The sequence below is a fragment of the Meleagris gallopavo genome, chromosome 19, assembly GCF_905368555.1.
Source record: "Meleagris gallopavo chromosome 19, MGAL_WU_HG_1.1, whole genome shotgun sequence".
NCBI lineage: Eukaryota > Metazoa > Chordata > Aves > Galliformes > Phasianidae > Meleagris > Meleagris gallopavo.
Genome location: NC_139422.1, coordinates 4,913,953 through 4,932,309, shown reverse-complemented (window position 1 = coordinate 4,932,309; position 18,357 = coordinate 4,913,953). Strand labels below are relative to the sequence as shown.

The following is an 18,357-nucleotide window of genomic DNA, read 5'->3' as shown; positions in this document are numbered from 1 at the left end:
TTGTTCCTCAGCTGTGCTGACCTCTTTAATTAATTGCATTCAGCCCTATGCAGGTTTAGCTATCAAGATATTTTGTGATGCTGTAGGCAGCTTGCTGTTGCCTTGTCTGAAAGCAGCAGCTACTGTGATACCTGCTCAGATGCTTACGTGGGCTTTTCTTTATCAGAAAGCTGTATTTATGACAATGTCTGAGATGCTGTTCTCCCACCCCCACTCTTTCTGCTTAAACATACAATACAGAATGGCTTGTGAAGCTCTTCTGCTGCTGGGAAGGTCTGCAGTGTGTACGAGTTGTTTGTTTACCTGCAAGCACCCCAAATTCTCTTCCTCTGCTTCGAACAGTGCTGCATCCCCTGGGCAGAAGGCACAGGATTGTATCTGGCTCAGACAAAGCACAGCTGGAGCAAGATTTCTTTAAAATACAGAAACACATCCAGCATTTGGGATCCTTTCTGGCAGGCGTCCACCAATCTACGCAGTATTCCCCAGAGATGATGGGAGTCGTGCAGGGGAAGGGCATTGTGTAAACACATTTCACTGAGTCTCAGGTCATCAGCTAGGATCCACCTTTTTGTCCACTGACCCACAAGAAAATAAAAGTTCCTACCCACAAAGAGGAAGACTTGCAGCCCCACAGCTTACTGAAGGGGAAGAGGGGTCCCCTGAATGTGACAAGCAGAGTGGGTTCACCTGTTGGCTCTGCTGTTTTCATGCTTTCTAAGTACTGGCAGCCTGACCTCGTAAATCCTTTTTAGAGGATCTGTGCAGGCAGTGCTGCAGTGCTGTAATGTGTAATGGATGGCTGCTGGACCAGAGGAGGGTTTGATGAGGGATAGTGGTTGGGCTGCCCCTTTCTTTAAATTGAGAAAACATAATGGGGTCTTGGTCATCTCCTCTGGGACCAATGGGAACTGGGGAGTGTCTGCCTGCTGGAGGTCAGAACAATGAAATTGTTTTCCATTTTGTGGATGATTCCTGGGAGAACGTGTGACCTCGGTGTCCCATCAGTCCCTCCAGCAGTGAGCTATGATGGCTTTTAGGTAATGGTGGGTCCCCAGAGCAGGAGCTGTGTGAAGCTGTCTGTAGAGAAGTATGTAAAGGAAATAATTGGGCTGGAAATGGAAAACGTGTCAATGGGAGGTGGCCCTTTTCCATTTGATACCATTGAGTGCTGGCTGGGTTACAGAGTGGTAACAAGAGACATCTTGCACAGAATATATGTATATGCTGCAAAACCCAAACCTGCTAAAATAGCACTGGGACCCTGCTGTAATACATCATGTTGTTGTTTTGTGTAGGGGTTGAAAATCACTATAAGAAGCGACGAAAGAGTAGAATAAGCATGGCTCCTCATTGTGATTGTGATAGGGGTGTGAGGAGAAACCATGGCCTGCTGTACAAATGTCATTGTTAGTGTGGCTGTGGCATATGTCACATCTCCAGCCTGCCGCTGGGATGGTGGTGCAGCAGCTGCTCACTGCTCGTGGATTAAGGGTGCTGATGAGTTGCTCAGAGTGCATGGAGACCTCATGTAGTTGGACTGCATGATGTGCTTGGTAGAGATGTTTCAGCAGAGGGGCTGCAGGTTCCTGCAGGGCTGGCTTTCCCATCCATACCTGTGAAACTCCTTCCAAATTATCAAGTTGTGTTCATGCGGTAGGACAGCCTGCTGGTCCCACTGCCAGCCCCAGGCTCTGGCCGTGCAGAACTTCAGCCCAGGGCTGCTGCTGAATCTCACACATACTAAAAGCCTCAAAGCACAGAGTAGCGATGCTGACTGCAATTGGTGTTTACTTATGTGTCTTCCCAAACAAATATCTTTTTTTCTTCCTGCACGTAAAGGCTTCTTAGTTGCTGCTAATTACTCCTTCAGTGTCACTTATTCTGCTGTTAACGGATTATCCAACAGTGCAGAGCCTGTATTTATAATACCAGATGTCGACAAGGCAGCTATGTGTGCTTTTGCTGCCGGGGACTCAGCATGGTGGCTGCTGTAGCAGCTGATGGTGTTAAAATCACTGAAGAGACAAGAGAAGCTGTGCAGAAGCCAGCCAGGTGACACGTCTGTTTGCAGACTGGTTTATCCTGGGCCTCAAAACTGGTAGGAAGGTTAATCTGGTCATCTCTAGGCATTTGCTGCTGCTGTGGTTATGGGCTCAGAGGATAATTCGCATTGGAAGAGACCTCAGAGGGTCACTGAGTCCATGCTTATGGTGTTGGTGCCTTCCTGCCGCTCCCTGGGGGGAGAACAAGGCACCTCTGACTTCTGCAGAACAGATGGCTGAAGGGGGCCGAGGGGAAGGCTGTGACTGTGAGCTGGGAAGAGTGGGTGGAAGGACTTGAACGGAGGTGAAACATCATGTTTCTGATGAAGGGAGCCAAGCAGTGCCAACGCTGTGGGAACTGAATTGGCATTTATTTGATCCCAGACCTGAGCATTCACCTCAGAACCATCCTTCTCTCTTGCAGTCATTTATATCCCTAACCAAATACCTAGAGCCACCAGGCTCTGCTGAATTAACTGATGGTTGTAAATTGCCTGGAAGCAAATTGGAGGCAGGTCAGGACCTAAAACTCAGCTGTGTTGAGCTAGCCCTGTCTCTCCTGTACCACAGACTTCAGCGCTGGAAAGGTGTTCTGTAATATTGGATAAAAGACCAGGAAAAAGGCAGCACTGCCAGAGTGCTGGCAGAGAGACTAATTGCAAGACACATGTAATTATTGTATGATCTGTGAGCTGGACAAATGCTGTTGCCTATTTGCAAGTTAAAACCATAGGCATTTCTTGGAAAATGACTTATTCAGAGCTGCAGAGCATGGTGCAAGAGCCAGGAGTAGGACTCTGCTGTTCAGGGAAATGCATCATGGTTGAATGATGGACCTTCAAATGGCAGCAACCTTTAGTCCTTAGTGAAGAAAGTACCTCTTTTCATCCAGCGTTAATTAGAAGGAAGAAAAAAGCGTGGAGTGCTGTGAGAGAGTGGATAATGTGTTACAATAGACCACAAGATAAATTATTCTAGCTTCGGAGAAATCTATATAGCTTCTAGTGAACACTTGGAGGAGGAGAATCATTAGGAGGAGTAATTAAGTTAAAACAGAACATAAGATGGGTTGCTGTCAGAAGAAAAAAGAATGCCTGAATCTTTGTAAGTTTGTAGGTGCAACAGTGCCTGTATTTGTCCTCTGAATGCTTCTGTTAGTCATGCAGAGGTTGGTTCAAGTGAATACAGGTCTAATATCTTTTCTGCTTCCTGCAGCAGCTAGATGCTCTCTGCAGATCTTGCTGCCTGCCTGTTCATCTTATCTCCTCAGTAGTGACCTCGTATTTCTGATAACTGCCACTAGCCTTAGATTTTCTAGGAAAAGAGAAGCTTATAGCATGTTTCAGACTGTTCACACAGCAAAGAGGAAACCAGCTGTACCTAATTTGGAAGGTGATGCTCATGTCATGCCAGGTGGGGCTTGCTGGGACCTACTGGTGTGTGAAAGTGGCAGGAATCTGTCACCTGGGAGCTGGCAGGTTGGGAGAACAGCTTCTGTGCTAGAGTGAGCTTTCCCTTGTTATCACAGTTACCCTCCTGTTGGGGGTTTTGGAGCTTTTTGAGCATTAGTCCTTGTGGTGATTTGAGATGGGTAAATGGTGTCTTTTGTGCTTGCTCTATAAACAGTATGCTGTGGCACAGAGCTGATAGCAGTCTGCAAAACCAGTGGGGGGAAACTCCTCGAAGCATTCCCCCGTGCTATAGCTGTTGTTGTTTTTCAAAACTCCATGTGCTTACGTTATTACAGCTTTTCAGTTGTAAACAAACAAAAGCGTGCTGAAGACAAATTTTGTTTTTGAAGGCTGCTGATTGTTTCTTGTAGCCACAGATCAATACCTCGCTGGGGATGCCAAGTGAAGGCCTTGAACCCACCTTCCCCAGTGCCTCTGAGAAGACAGAACTCCACTGTACTTAAATAGAAGGTGTGGGAGTCTGTCTGCAGTGCTGTATCTGAGGCACCTTCTGAAAATGTTATTCTAAGGCAGGAAGCTGGTCCCCTTCCTGGCCATGTGAATTACTCAACATTGCTTCTTTGTGCTTCAAGTTCCAGCCTGCCTATCCAAGAGCGAGTAAAAATGCTGGAGTGAAGACTTCTTAGCATATTTAAGATGAACTCTTTTTGTAGGGAAACTGAAGAAGTAGATGACAAAGCAGAATTTAATCAAGGAAATGTAGCTCTTGCTGTGTTCTGGCTTGAGGGGTGAAACTTGTTATGATGCACTGAGCAGCAGATTTATTAGGAGCAAACCCATGAGGACTCCACCCATGTGAACCAATCCTCCAGTTTTTGTTTCAGACCATGTACTTGAGTGGCAAAAACAAAACAGTGACAAGGGGTGGTGGGCAATCGCCTCAAAGCATGTGGAGCTCAGCCTGTATTGCCCAATGTAAAGTTGTTTTTGAGGTGGCATCTGCGACAAGAAGCCTACTGGCAATATGCACAGCAAACCCTATTAATATGTCACTGAGAAAAAAGAAAAACAATTTTGGGTGTAATGCTTTCCTCCTTGGACTCACAGATCCGTAACCATATGAGTCAGAGTACTGCTGGCTGGGAGGAAGGCTAAAATGAAATCTGCCAAGAAGAAGAAAATCATGCATAGCAAGGAAACAGCGCACTGGTGGGACAATTTCTCATTAGTCTTGAGCTGAATTATTTCTGATTTCAGATCTGATGACAGATGGGCCTGGCTGGCCTGAGGTCAGAGCTGTGCTGCAGTGCTGGGGTCTGGGTGCTGATCGTGGGTACCTTCCTTAGAGGCTGTTGGTCTCGGTCACATCATGTGCACTTATCATTAATGGACACTAGAAATGACACCAGAGAAGGTTAACAACAAGAAGCAAGCAGTTTTTCTTAGCAATAAATGGAAACTCTGTGATGATGATGCAGCAGTGCGTGATGAGCCGTGCCTTCCCCACAGCAGTGGTGTGCGGGGCCTTTGCAGTTGGTGCACCTCATGTGCTGTTTGGTACCGAGCATCTTTGGAGGCTGAGGAGGCTCTGCAGAAGCTGGCAGCATGCTTGCTGGGTGTGAGGAGTTGGGATTGCTTAAAAGCACTGATACGCTGCACTAGACTGGCTGGCAGCACTACACTTGAGTGTAGACTTTGAGGTGCTTTGGTTGGAGAGCTGTGGACTTCTTGAGCTGCATTTCCATGCGTGTTGCAGTGTGGATCTCACTTCCTCTGCCAGCTGTCCTGTCAGCTGCCCTGCATCAGAGCCTCTCTGAAGCTCTGCAGTGCCCATCATGGTCCAGGGGGATGAACCCAGAGCTTTGGGCCTGGAGACCTGAAGCACTCGGGTGGTCTGGTCAGGTCTGGAGCAGGTCGGGCTCGTTCTGAAAAGCTCCAAAATTCTGTTTATATTATCCTTCTCTGCTCCTACGTAATAGCAATGGGATGAGGAGCAGAGATTGACCACCACCTCCTTTCAGGGACTGCAGGAAGCAATGAGGTATCACCTGACCAAGCTCCAAGTTACCCAATAATAAGCATAATACATGCTTTAGAAGGATAAATGATGCTCTTGTATAGATGGGACAATGTCACAGATCAGGGCAGTTAAGTTACTGACAGCTGCTTCCTGTGTGACCTTCAGGCTTGTCCTGGCTCCTGGGCTGGTGCTGGCTGCTACAGGTAACTGCTTTCCTTGCCTTCATGGCTCAGCACAAGATGAATGATCCCTGAGCCTGAAATCTCTGATCTGAGTGTTGGATGTTCACAGAGCTCTGGCAGACCCAGCTGGGACCAAACAGAGGTGAGATGGTGTTTTGGACCCTGCTCAGCAGCTTCCTGCAGTTCAGCATAACACACGTTGGATGCGGGCATTGTGCAAGCTTCTCAAACTGTTTTGCTGACTGGAAGCCAACTTGCCAACTTCTGCCACTTTTCTGCAGTCTTATGACTCGTGTGGCTTTTCTTAGAGCCCTGGGCACAGTGATTAAGCTGACAGAAGAGCAGTGCAGATTTTGTATTGAAAACATCCATTTCAGGGATGCTTGTGGGTATCCTTTAAAGAAAAGGACGTTGTTTCCTGGAGTACTTCAGGAGATAGAGCTAAAGAATTCCAAAGCTTCTGTAAGGCCTGCATTTGTCAGATGTGGGCCTTCCCTTTCTGAAAACCAAGGCTTATGTCCCTATAACAGGGCTATAAGCTCTGTTAAAATACTTGTACTGCAGCCATAAAAAATTATTCAGAGTGAAGCTTGGAATAAAACCAGTTCCTCACTCGACTGAAACAGGAATTGAATTCAAGTCTCGGGGGGTGAAAATACTATTTTAATAATTTATTGCCTCAGCAGTCCCCTTTAACACTCCGTTTCCTGTTTCTTATGGCTTCAGGTTGTGTTGTTGCAGCTGTGTTGAAGGGTGAAGAGTTAATACTGCCAGAGCAAGCAGGAGGATTGTGGAGATCCTGCCTGGCTGTGCTAGGACTGTCATCTTGTTTGTGAAACTCCCTTGGTGTAAGAGTGGCCAGCACAGTACCTGGGATGCCTGGGAAAGGACTGAGCAGATATTAAACTGATGCTGCTGTGGATTTTGGCTGAAGATCCAGGCAGTGTTGATGTAATCCTATATAAAAAAAAAAGTGTGTAAACTGCAGCCATGTTTCAGAATAGTTTTTCAGTTCCATTTGGGCTCTGAAAGCATTGCTAGGCAGAATTCTACAGAGAATTTTGTACATTCTCAACATCTGCAAGCATTTTTACAGCAGAGTCAACTTACCCTGGAGATCATTAGAAAAACAACTTTTTTGAGATTAGAGATGCAGGGCTGGGGGAGGCTGTACTGAATTTCTTAGCACAAAGAAGAGATACCTAAAGGCAGAACCTTTGAACAAGTCTTTGTTTTGCTTCTCCTCTTTGCATTCCTGTCACTCTCACATGTGTAAAGGCAGAGTATATTTGGTAGGATCTGGCTCAGGGCTCTGACAAAAATCAGCAGCCCACTGCAACTCTGGGAGCTTTGTCATCTGAGTAATTACAGAGCTCTATGAGCAGAGGCTTATAATAACTGTCCATTTGCTGCCTGCTCACCAGCACAGGAATGGTTCTCCATCAGTGAAGGAGAGTATCTGATGGCCTGTTAGCTCAGAATTAAGCAGAAAACAAAGCTCTAACTCCTATTTTTAATGGTGATATTTGGCTCCACTGACTTGCCTGTGGTTTACTCTGAACACACACTGCTCTGAGTGGGGATGGAGCACGTTAGATTTTTCTCTCTTTCTGGCTGCTGTGATCTCTAGAGTAATCTCTGGATATTTCTTAAGCTGATTGTGCTTTTACTTTTAATAGAAGCTCCTCTGTGAATAGCTGGGAATTGCCTGAGCATGGTGATGGTCTTGTGAGGTCTGCTGCAGCAGTGGTACAGCTCGAGGCAGGCAGGGGACCAACGTACACAAAAGTTGCAGAACATCCTCTGCAAAGCTGATGCTGCAGCTCCAGTGCTGAAGCTCAGGGTTACATCTTCTGCATCAGCACAGCAATTAGGAGGCAGGCAGTGCATTTCCACCATCTGGGCTCTGCTGCTTTGGTTTGGTATATGGGTTCCTAGGAGTTCCTCTACTTGATCCCACTTTTGTGTTTTGTGTAGCTTGGAAATGGAGATGTCTTCAGTGGTTTTTAAAGCAGAAATTAATGCTTCTGCACTGGCGGTGGTAACAATCAGTCTACTAATTTTTCTTCAAGGGCTTAAGAAGTAGCATCTCTGCAGCATGTTTCCAGCCAGGGTGATCCTAATTATATCTGAAACTGCAGAGGTGCAGTGCATAGCAAGGAACTTGGCACTGTTCCTGCATACTTCTCCACACAGCAGAGGTACGCATTGGCATCTTAAATTCCCTCTGCAGGGTGGCTGTGCACCTTGGCCAGGATGTGTTAGGGCTGAATCATGCAGTTACTGTGCAGAACTGCCCTCCCTGCCTGACCCACCAGCAGGGAACCAGCCTCCCTGCTCACAGCACTCTTACCTCTGCAAGGTAAATTCTCGGGGTATATGCATCCAATGGTATTCATCCACCACCTATATCTGGACAGCGATGGTACAGCAGGGCTTGAAATGCCACCTCCTTCCTCATCCAGCTTCTGTGAGTTCTTAATAGTGGGCTCAGAGTATTTCTGCCTCTTCCAATGAACCTTTTCAGTTCTTTCTGCCTTTTGTGGCGTTCAGGCTCTGAGGAGACTGTCTGGGAGTGGAGGAAGTGTCATGCTGCAGTGACGGAACATGCCTTGAGCTATATTTGTTCTCCTTGCAGCAAATACCAGGACGCCAGAGGTGAAAGAGTTTTGACAAGAAATCTAAGATGACACTTACTATGAACCTGTGGTGTCTTTGAATCTGTCATTGCACCAGTTTTCTTCTGTGGAGGAGAGAAAGGCAACAAGGAGGATAAGCTTCTTTATATCAGGAATCTCCATGTGGGGTATAGCATCAATATTGGTTATTTCTGCATGGACTGCTGGTGATCCCCAGCACAGGACAGCCTTTGCTGCAGAACTCTGGAGAGCTAGGGCAGATTAAGACACACTGGTGGTGGAGAAATAGAAAGGTTAATGTGTTGCTCATCAGTTTTAGCATCTGTTAATCCTAGTGTGTTGTAGTGTCTGTGCTTTCCCGTCAGTTCATCATTCCTGTCCCAGAGTTTTATTGTATAGCTTGTTCCTTTGTTTCCGCTCTGCTCAAATTGCAGGTGCTGTACAGGCTGTGTTTTAAAGGGCTGCCACTGTCCTGTTAGGGCAAAGCCAGGATTTGTCAGTAAATTTGTTTGTGCCAAAGCAGAGCAATACTACTGCAGAATTATGACAGATCAGTGCAGCTTGAGGAGACGAGCAAAGATGCTGGGTCATGGGTTTACCTTTTGTGGCTGTAAAAACTGGATTTCTTTTCTACAACTGGGACTGAGCTGAGTTGTTTTTTTTTTTTTTTTTTTTAGGGTATTAATGACTAGAACTGTCCTCTTGAAGGCTGCTGTCTGAAACTTGCAGGGCTGTTATGTTATAATGTTATTATGCCCTGCAGGTGAAGCTGTATGTATAGCAGAATATATTGTCTGTGACTTTTTTCCAGTATTTGTATGCTTAAGTGGGACTAAAAGATAAACTCACTTCCATATGATGATGGAGAAAAATCATCAAGGCATACAAAGTCTGTTTTGCAGCTGCTGGGACGGAGAGCATGGCATTCTGTGCTGGATTTCCTTTGTCCGTGGAGTCCTGCACCCAGGCAGTGCAGTAGGTGCTGTTCCCCCTGGATGCTGTTGCAGGGCGGCTGGGTTGACTTCTTGCTCTTAAATGAACTGAAGATGCAGAGCCCTACGGTGAAATGAGCTTTGTTTTCTTCCTGGTGGGATTCTCATCCTTGAAATCAAAGCTGTGGTTTCCACGAATGCATAATTCTTGCTGCCACATCCACTCCGGATGTGCTGGGCTGCTTTTTCCCTTGAGTTCCTGATACTGTCACGTAGAATCAGTGCTGTGTTATTCTTCACCTTGAATATCCCAAGGCGGCATGCAAGATCCAGGACTTCATTTTCTATTACCCAAAAGATCCCAGGGGAAGCCACACAGCAGCAGTGCTGTGATTCTGCAGCTTCTTAGGACTCTTCCCTTCAGTCTGCTGCAGCTGACAGTCACTGCGGCATTTGCTATAATGGGCAGTGACTTTTTGAGACCAGTCATTGCACCATAGGCTGTACCACTCTCTAAATAATCCTCCTCAGTAAAATGCAGAGCCTCTGAACAAGAAAATCCCTTTACGGCTGCTACCTGCAAAAATACGAAGAGGAAATTGGTTCACGAGTGCACCTGAGGTGTTGGAATGTCCTGCCTTCCTTTCCCATCTGTGTTTCGTTCCCCCTCATGCTCTGAGCTAACCCATCATGGCAGGGAGGGTTCTGGCAGATAAGTCAGCCCTCAAAATGGAGGAGGGGAAGGATATTACTCATTAATTCTTTCCCAGCGGAGAGGAACTGAAGCAAATGATGTTTCGGGTGAGATGGGTTTTGTATGCTGTAGGAATACCCCTTGTTTCTCCTGCGAGCTCTTGGCCTGTGGCTGTAGACACTTGTATGAAATCTGTCAGCCTCAGCAGCTCAGGGCTGATGCATGGCAGTGAGGGAGTCAGGAGCGTGTGGACATAAAAACTGATTTGTTTCTATGGAAACAAGTAGATTTCACCGTGTTGTTGGGAAGTAGGAGGGGAATTATCCCCCTGGGCCTGATTTTGGCTCTCAGATTGGATTGGCTGCTGCACTGCAATTGTAGAGCAGCAGCCCATGAAGGGATTATCTATCTAGTCTGGGATCACAAGCAGGCAGAAGCACGTGGATCCAATCTGTTCCCACTGCAGGCTTCCTCTGCAGGAATAACACAAGGCTCTGCAATTGCATGCCAGGACTCCCTGGGTCACAGCCCTCCATGGTACTTGGTAGTAAAGAATTGACCTTGGTCACTAATAGCTGGAAAGGAAGCCTGCATTCCAGCATACACAGCTGTGAATACATATCCTGCACAGATTTTCTTCCAATTAAGATGGCAAAGGTGATGAACTGTGCTCCTGCTTTACCACTCCATCTAGGTGTGCATTTCTAGCAAAAGCTGGAAGCTATTTGTGGTGTCTGCAAGGACAAGAAGTTGATCTTTCTGACAGAGGCTTCAAGTGCTGCTTGAAATCCCATCTTCTGAAAGTATTTGCCCATCTAGGCCCCAGTGATGACTCTTGAAAGGGAAAGCTTAGATTTTAGGTAGGAAGAAAGCACTCAGTGGAAAACTGGCAAAATGGTGATGTCTGTGTGCAATTGAGCCTCCTCCCAAGGAGTTCCCTTCTTTGTGTGCTTTCTCCCCTCTTACAGATAGGGTGCAGGAGCAGCATGACCTTCTGCAACAGAAAAACTGTCTGCTCGGCTTCTGTCACCTCATGATGCAAGGGGACTTTATTATACATTACATAAACCGAGCTGTGGCAATAGTGTCACAAATCCTTGGTTTGTGCTTTGTAGCAGAACTAGAGAGCTGATCAAATGTGTTAACCCTTGTTCTTTGTTGTTGTTGTTGTTTTTTTTCCCTACGGATTCATCAGAAGAATGTTGCAACACCTCTGCCTTTCCTTCAGGTTATCTTAAAACACACAGTGCATCTGAAAAGCAGGGCTGGATCCTGCTGTTGACCTTTACCATAAAGCTACGGTATTTGGGCCTCCTTGGAATCACTTCAGGCACGCAGCAGCAATCCCTGGGCTGTCTGTTGGCTGTGCTGCCCGCTCAGTGGTCCCATAGGGTATCAAAGGAAAGCGGAGCACCTGGGCTGTAGGAGTACTGACTCTGTGGGTGTCTGTTGCCATGTGAGAGTGCTGCCATGAAGCTCCATAGCTCGATGAGAGCACGGCTTGTGCACAGAGGCTGTGGTGCAGCCGTGACTCAACATAATGCATTCAGCTGTTCTCCAAATCTTGATGTTCTCCAAAGCTAGCAAAGCGAAACAGAAATCAGCCCAAAGGATTCAAATGAAAATAAACAATAGAAAAACATTCTTATCCCACTGCTTTCAGAGACCTGTGGGGAGTCAGGCGGGAGAGGGACTGAGTGAAATGCAGGGGAAGGAGATGTGGAAAGCAGTGAATGAAAAAGGCAGTAATTGCAGTGACTCTTGGGAACTGGTGTGTGCAGTCAGATAAGCCAGAGAAACTGAATTTGATGTCCTCTGGAAGGGATGGAGGGAGGCAGGGGGTGGCAAGGGAGAGAGCCTCTTCAAAGCAAATGTTTTTATAACGATTACTGTGTGATTTCCTTTTTGCTTGAGCAGACTCAGGTCTGAACCCAGCCACCAGCGCTTAAATATCAGTGAAACGGGGGAGCATTTGTTCAGAGCCTATCTCCTGTTTTGTTGTCTGAGCTCCCTCAGCCCACGTTTGGCTCAAGAAATGCCTTCTGTGTGGTGAAACCCACTTCTAATTGATACTTCTGCTCAAGGCACGTGTGTTCTCTCAGAGGCTCCCAAGAGGCACAGTCTATTTCAGTGCCCGTGGCTTTGTTCTGTAGGAAAGATGTGTTTTGGGTTTGTGGGGTGGTTGTTGTTTTTTTTTTTTGTGTTGGTTTTTTTTTTTTGCACGCTTTTGCTCAAGAAGATGACGTGGCACAGAACAGGATTGTTGTCTTTGCATATCTTTATCAATAGCTGGGCAGCTGTGCTGTGTCCCATGATGAGATGGAAACCCATACATCTGCTGTCCTTCTGGCACTTAGTCCCTGATGTGAGGGAGACAAAACTCACCACTGTGCTTGTTTGTGAGGGCAGGGATTTGACTTGCTGGGCTTGCTGTGTGTCAGGTTTACCCAGCCACCCATGCAGTCCCTTGGAGCACACCTTGTATACAGCAAAATGTGGGAGGGCTGCTCAGCCCTTCCTGGTTGCTGGCCTGGATTGCTGTGTGGGGAGAAGTGGCTCGGTGGTGGGGATGCTGCTGGAAAGCTAGGATTGCTTAGAGCAACTGTAAGTACTGTAATTCAGCACAATAGTGTTAACCTCCCTTTGCACTGCTGTAAATAGATCTCAAGGTACAAGGCGGTGGGAGGCCTTCTCTTCTGTTAATGTATATATTGTGATGACACATGAACTATTGCATGACCTTTATTTTTCACAATTGTCTTCTTGAATAATGAATTATTGTGTACAGTAATGTTGCCAGTATGATAGAATGTGGTGTGTTTACAATAGGTCTTTATTTCTATACATATCCATTGTGTGATGAATGTCAATTATGCTCTTAAGAAATACTTGCATTACATCAACTGCCTGTAGATTTGCTTTCTTTCACTAAAGGCCAAGACTAGACTCTCAGTTGTGCTGCAGAGATTGGCAGATAAATAACACATCCTGTGGCTTATACCTCTGGGCCTAAAAGTGCTAACCTTACCAAAAAGGATGTAGCTGCTTAGGAATGGGATCTAATGTATGATTACAGCTTCTGTAGGACTGCTCTCTAGGTTTGCACAATATAGTGTGAAGGAGGAGTGAAAGTTAAATGTAGAGGAAAGTGTTGTTAAGACAGCAGGTGTTTCTGTTTGTGATGCACCTGCTTTTGAATTCTTGCTGGTTGTGTTGGACAGTCTAGCATTTTTGAGTTGCACTTCTGTCTGGGAAAGGTAAGAGCTCATAAAGGGCGCAGGGATGGCAGGAAATACTGAATCTGTAAGGCAGCCTTCCCCTAATGGACTGACTGGCAGAGGATAGAACAGTTGTCCGTGCTCTTGCCCCACGTGTGGATTTATGGCAGCTTATGGTGTTGCTTGGGCATGTGCTTCCATGAAACTCAAAGGATCAGACCAGGAAGGTGCTCCCAAGGGCAGATCCTGCCTTAAGCTTCTGCCTTCTGGTCAGCCTAAGCAAAGTCCATCACAAAGGAGTCCCAGGCGTGAGTGTTTCTGTCAGCGGAAAGCTGCTGCCGTTCCTGAGGTGTTCTAGCAGTCAGTGAGGTTAATAGTGGATGTCTTTAGCCTTACAGGTATTCAGTGGCCAGTATGTTGCATAGGAGTTGTAAGGATTCCTTCAAGACATGCTGGAGTAAGAATGCTTGAAAATATAGTTGTGCTTCAAGATGAAGTGCTGCTTAGGGAGATTTGCAAGCTGTTGGTGAAATGCAGCCTGCATCAAGATGTGAGTGTTGCCATCCATTACCACTACCAGAAAAGCCATCAATCAGAGGTCTGATGACCCCAGATTGCGCTGGGATGCTCGTCATGCGTTGTGCTGTGTGTTAATGAAGGAATCTTATCAGGATGTGTAAGTGATCAACTCTAAGACCTGATGGACGAAGTGAAGCTGGTGCTGGGCCTGAGCAGGAGTGTCTGTGATCTGTGTAGCCAGCCAGTGAAATCCATAGGGATAGAAGCTGTATTTCATGCTGTGAATTGGCGCAGTGCTTTGTGCAATGAAGTTCTGATTGAATTGTTGTCCCTCAGTGCCACCGTGACACAGGAAATAACAAATACTGGCTTTAAAAACCAGGAACAGCCATGTGAAACTGGATACTGTGTGAGTCTTAATTGTCTGAAACTACTAATCTGAACTGGAGATTAATCACATCCTTTAATAACCTTGTCTGCAGATGTTTACTAAGAAATCAAATGGAAATTAAATGATCAGATGGTGTTCGTTCTTGTTATTTGGACTCCTGTTATGTCTTCATAAGCTGCTGCTTTGTTGTTGTTTTTTTAATTGGGGCTTTACCTTCTCTAGTGCATTCTAATCCAAGAATCTCAAAGGACTGACAAACAGACTGCATGAATGCTGTATTGGTGGATCTAGATCAGGATTAGATTTGTTTTTGAGCTCTCTACAGATATCTTCCCAGCTTCCCTGCAGGAGAGTAAAGCCAGTGGTAGAACCATTGGGTCCCTCTTCCATGTGAAGGAAAGGACAGTAATATGGACTTGCTTCCTTTATTGACTACCAGGGACTTCTGTTGCTACCATCTGTTATTTATGATTTATCAGTTCTCTTTGATTCCAATCTATATTTAATGCCACAAGCAATTTGTTTCTCTCCTGTGTCTTCTCAATATATTTGATCCTTGTTACCTGTAACTTCTGATGCTCTGTACCATGTGAGTCATCTAATGAACCTTGGAACTTGTTGATGAATATCTGCTTTTTCTGTCATTAATAGCACCTTTTTGTTCTGTAGGATGCCGAGATACCTCATGCATGGAGGATTCGTATAGATTGCCTGGCTTTGATTAAAAAAAAACTAGTATGGAAGCCTCAGACTTGCTGCCTCCTTAATAAATATTTATTACATGACATTCAGATTGCCTTAATGTTTGAGAATCTGTGTTCAGATTTTGTCCAAGTGTTGCTGTAGAGTAGCTGCTCGATTGCTTTCTGTCCCTCAGATAGTTTTTTTACTACTGTATTACTAATACAGTTTTCAGCCCAAATCTGTACTTTAATGCAGCTCTGTGTACTAAAATAGAAATAAGACTGTAAGGGATGATGTGATTGGGTTTGCCCCGAGGTAGCTCTGAAGCCAGGTGAGAACATGTGCAGTTCGGACTTCAGAAATGAGCAGTGCATAATATAACAGTCAGTACCTTCTCAGGTCTTTTCCCTTGCTGAACCTTTTCAGCCTGAGATCCGTCAGGATTTGCATCTTCATTTCTTTCTGTGCCCTTGTTTAGAGAGGAGATGTATTGCTGGTCAGACCAGAATTTAGCTACGAAGAGTATGAAGTGTATGTACTGAAGTCTTCCAATAAGTGTCAGTTTGGGGAATGGAGCTCACTGAGCCCAGCTAAAATGCGTAGAAGTGATACCTCGGTATCTTAAGGAGGAATTTCAAGTCTATACCTAAATGGAAGATAAGCAGATTAAGTGTTTATTTCCTAAATGCAGCATTTCTGCCTCAGTTTTAGTTGCTACTTTATTATTCATTCTGGGTGGAACTTAGCATTGGGAAGTGGCACAGGATGATGTTATTGCCTTAAAGGCACAGAAAATAAAATGCTTTCACATCATCCCTGCATGTTACGAATGAAACAGGAAAATAAAGTAGATTTTTTCCTTCTTTAGGTACAAAGTAAATGACAAACAATTGGTACTGGTAGCCTAATGAGTAGCTCGTTCCAGGCACAGCATCTTGCACAGTAGTATATGTAGCCGGGCTGCTCTTGGTGCAGTGATGGAGGCTGTCTTATTCTGGTAGGGAAGTCCCTGCTGCCCTCATTCCAGATCTGCAGCGTGTTATCTCTAGAAACGTTCTCTTTCCCCTCCCCACTCCCAGCTTTGCTACTGTATGTCTCCTTGCTAGAATGGAACAAGCCACTTTATCTAACCCTTCTGCTCTCATCTGCCCAAGTCAGCTGGCATGTCCTTATCTCATGTATCCCTCTCCTGAGTCTGGCTTCATTTCATCACTTGGTGCTGCTCTTTCAGGAGAAATCCATTCCCCTGGCTGCTGAAAAGACTCGAAACCTGGGCTGGGTGTGCTGTCCATGCCCCGTATGCTTTGTTATAGTTTCTTTACAAGAAGCAATTTATTGTGCCTGCTGCAAGGAGGGCAAGCAAGGCTGCTGTACAGTGTGCTCTCCTGGCATCCAACCAGGCACAGAATTTATGGATCTGTGCTTTTTAAAAGTCTGATCTGCAAGGCTTAGCCTGAGCAGGAGGATGAAAGGGTTTGTTCCACAGACTGTAAAGAGAGAGGATGGGGAATAAAATAATGAGAGAATATGGATGTGATGGGATGATAGTGTGTGAATACCTGTAAAGCTTTTTGGCTGGAGCTCCTATGGGTCAAGTATAGGGAAAATCTGGAAGCTGAATTGTATGCATTTCTCAGTAGCTTGTGGGTAAGAATACATTAGTTTTCTTAGATAAGGGATCAAACTGTACACGTTCAGAATGTAAGTACTAAGATAACTCATTTAGCTGACTTGTTATGGATTTGGGTAATTAACCTTGAGTTTCACTGGGAAGAGAGACTTCCTGGAGGAGGAGCAATGATGTGGCTTTATTCCTGAAATAACTCACTGTGTATGTATTTCTACTGACTTACTTTAACATTAACATAACTGCAGTGATATAATGCTGCAGGTAGGCAAGCCAAGGCTCCCAAAACTGGATAGTGTGGAATTCTGCATGGTGAGAAACTGAAGGAAAACTCCTTTAGTAACATTGTTATGTAAAGGTTGAACTTAAGCAGTGTGCAGTTCTGGGATGAATGACTCTAAAAAGGGAAATACGTAGTTAAAACGTGGTCAATTAGTATTTCAAAGGATGGGGTTAATAACAAGCAGAAATGTGTTGGCTTTATGATCACTGTTCTATTGGAGGTACTCCTGGTATCTCTTCTGCTGTTCAGAGGAAAGCTTATTGAAAAATGACTCCAACTTTTTAAAATCCTCTTTATTTTTTAGTTTTGTGTCTTTTGTGAGAACGTTGTTGTTGTTTTTTTTTTTTCCTTGCAATACCCTGGAAGCCACTCGGTGACGCAGTATGTGGTTTCAGTTTTCCTCTGATGCCAGGATCTCGATGCTGCAGAGGTTTTCTCATTCACCTTTGCTCTGAGCTGTGACAAAAACCACAGAGAAATCAGGTTTGGGACCAAAGCAGAAAGCTTTGGGAAAATGTGGAGGGGACATCATCAGGGGGTCTTAATTCCTAAAGGACTCATTCTTATAAATTCAAGTAGTGTTTTTCCTACAGTGAGGTAGAATGTAATGCTGCAAGCTGGAGATCAGTAGAGTAGTGCCTTAGTGCACTAGAAAGCAAATCTGTAGTGTAACTATGCCTTTTTCTTACCTACAGTAAAGTAACAGTAAATCAGCGCAGCTTGGATTTGTTCTTATGCTAAAAGAACTGATGCAAGAGTAGGACTTTGTCACATATTGACCACAGACATCCATAGGAATGGAGCTGAGACAGCAGAAAACTGCCTGAATGATGCAATGCCTCAAAGATTCCAGGGTTAATCCCGCTGGAATGGAAAAAAATAGAGCTGTATTTATTTGAAAAACAAATGAAAGATCCCAGTTAACTCCTTATGTTTCTGGAAGTCTAAAATAACGAGGATGGGTTACAGTCTGTGGTAGAGTTTTATCAGAGGTCACTTTGCAGTAAGCTTAGTAACTTGCAGGAGATATTTTTGAAACATTAGAGGTTGTAGGATGCTCCTTGCTCTCCTTTCACTTGAAACCACTCTGCATCCTTTTATAGTACTCAGTTTAGAGCTGAGGAAAAGGGAAATGCTCCTGCTTTCCTACTTCCTTGCAGGTTTACATAAGCAATCAGTGGTGAAACTGATTGCTGAAATCAAGTCTGCTCACTGCCTGATGTATTAAAACACAAAAGCTCATTCCTCATCTTCATTTCATCGTCAGTATTAAGGCTGTGCAGGTCAAGGCCATGGTGCAAAACACTGAGGGGCATGGATTTCTTTTCCTACAGTTACTACTGAATTAGCAAAATTATGCATTGTCACACCTATCAGTAGAGGGAGGACTGTGCCAGAGTGGAAGCAATGCAGGCAGAGCGTCTAACGGAGGTGCCACATTCATGCCGCAGACAGCACGTTCTGAAGCAGTGCTTCTCCAGTAGGTAGGGAAGCAAATAAATTGTGTGCACAGTGACTTCTGAAGAGGCACACGAATCAGCTGAGTGCTTGGAAACCAGGCTACAAACTGGCAAGGTCATCAGAAGATGTGGTGAGCGTGCCTGACTTTGCTGAAAAAAGAAAAAGCAAAGGAGAGCTTGTAGCCTGTGGGTGTGAAGTCAGCATTAGGGAATGGGTAACAAAAGGCTTCCTTCCTTTGAAATGGCTTGGA

At 45.2% G+C, this 18,357-nt stretch overlaps 1 protein-coding gene across 8 annotated transcripts in view; it reads left to right on the top strand.

The window, feature by feature from the left end:
- DNM1 (dynamin 1) overlaps nt 1-18,357 on the top strand; it is a 59,723-nt gene that overhangs the window by 839 nt on the left and 40,527 nt on the right. The window lies entirely within an intron of this gene.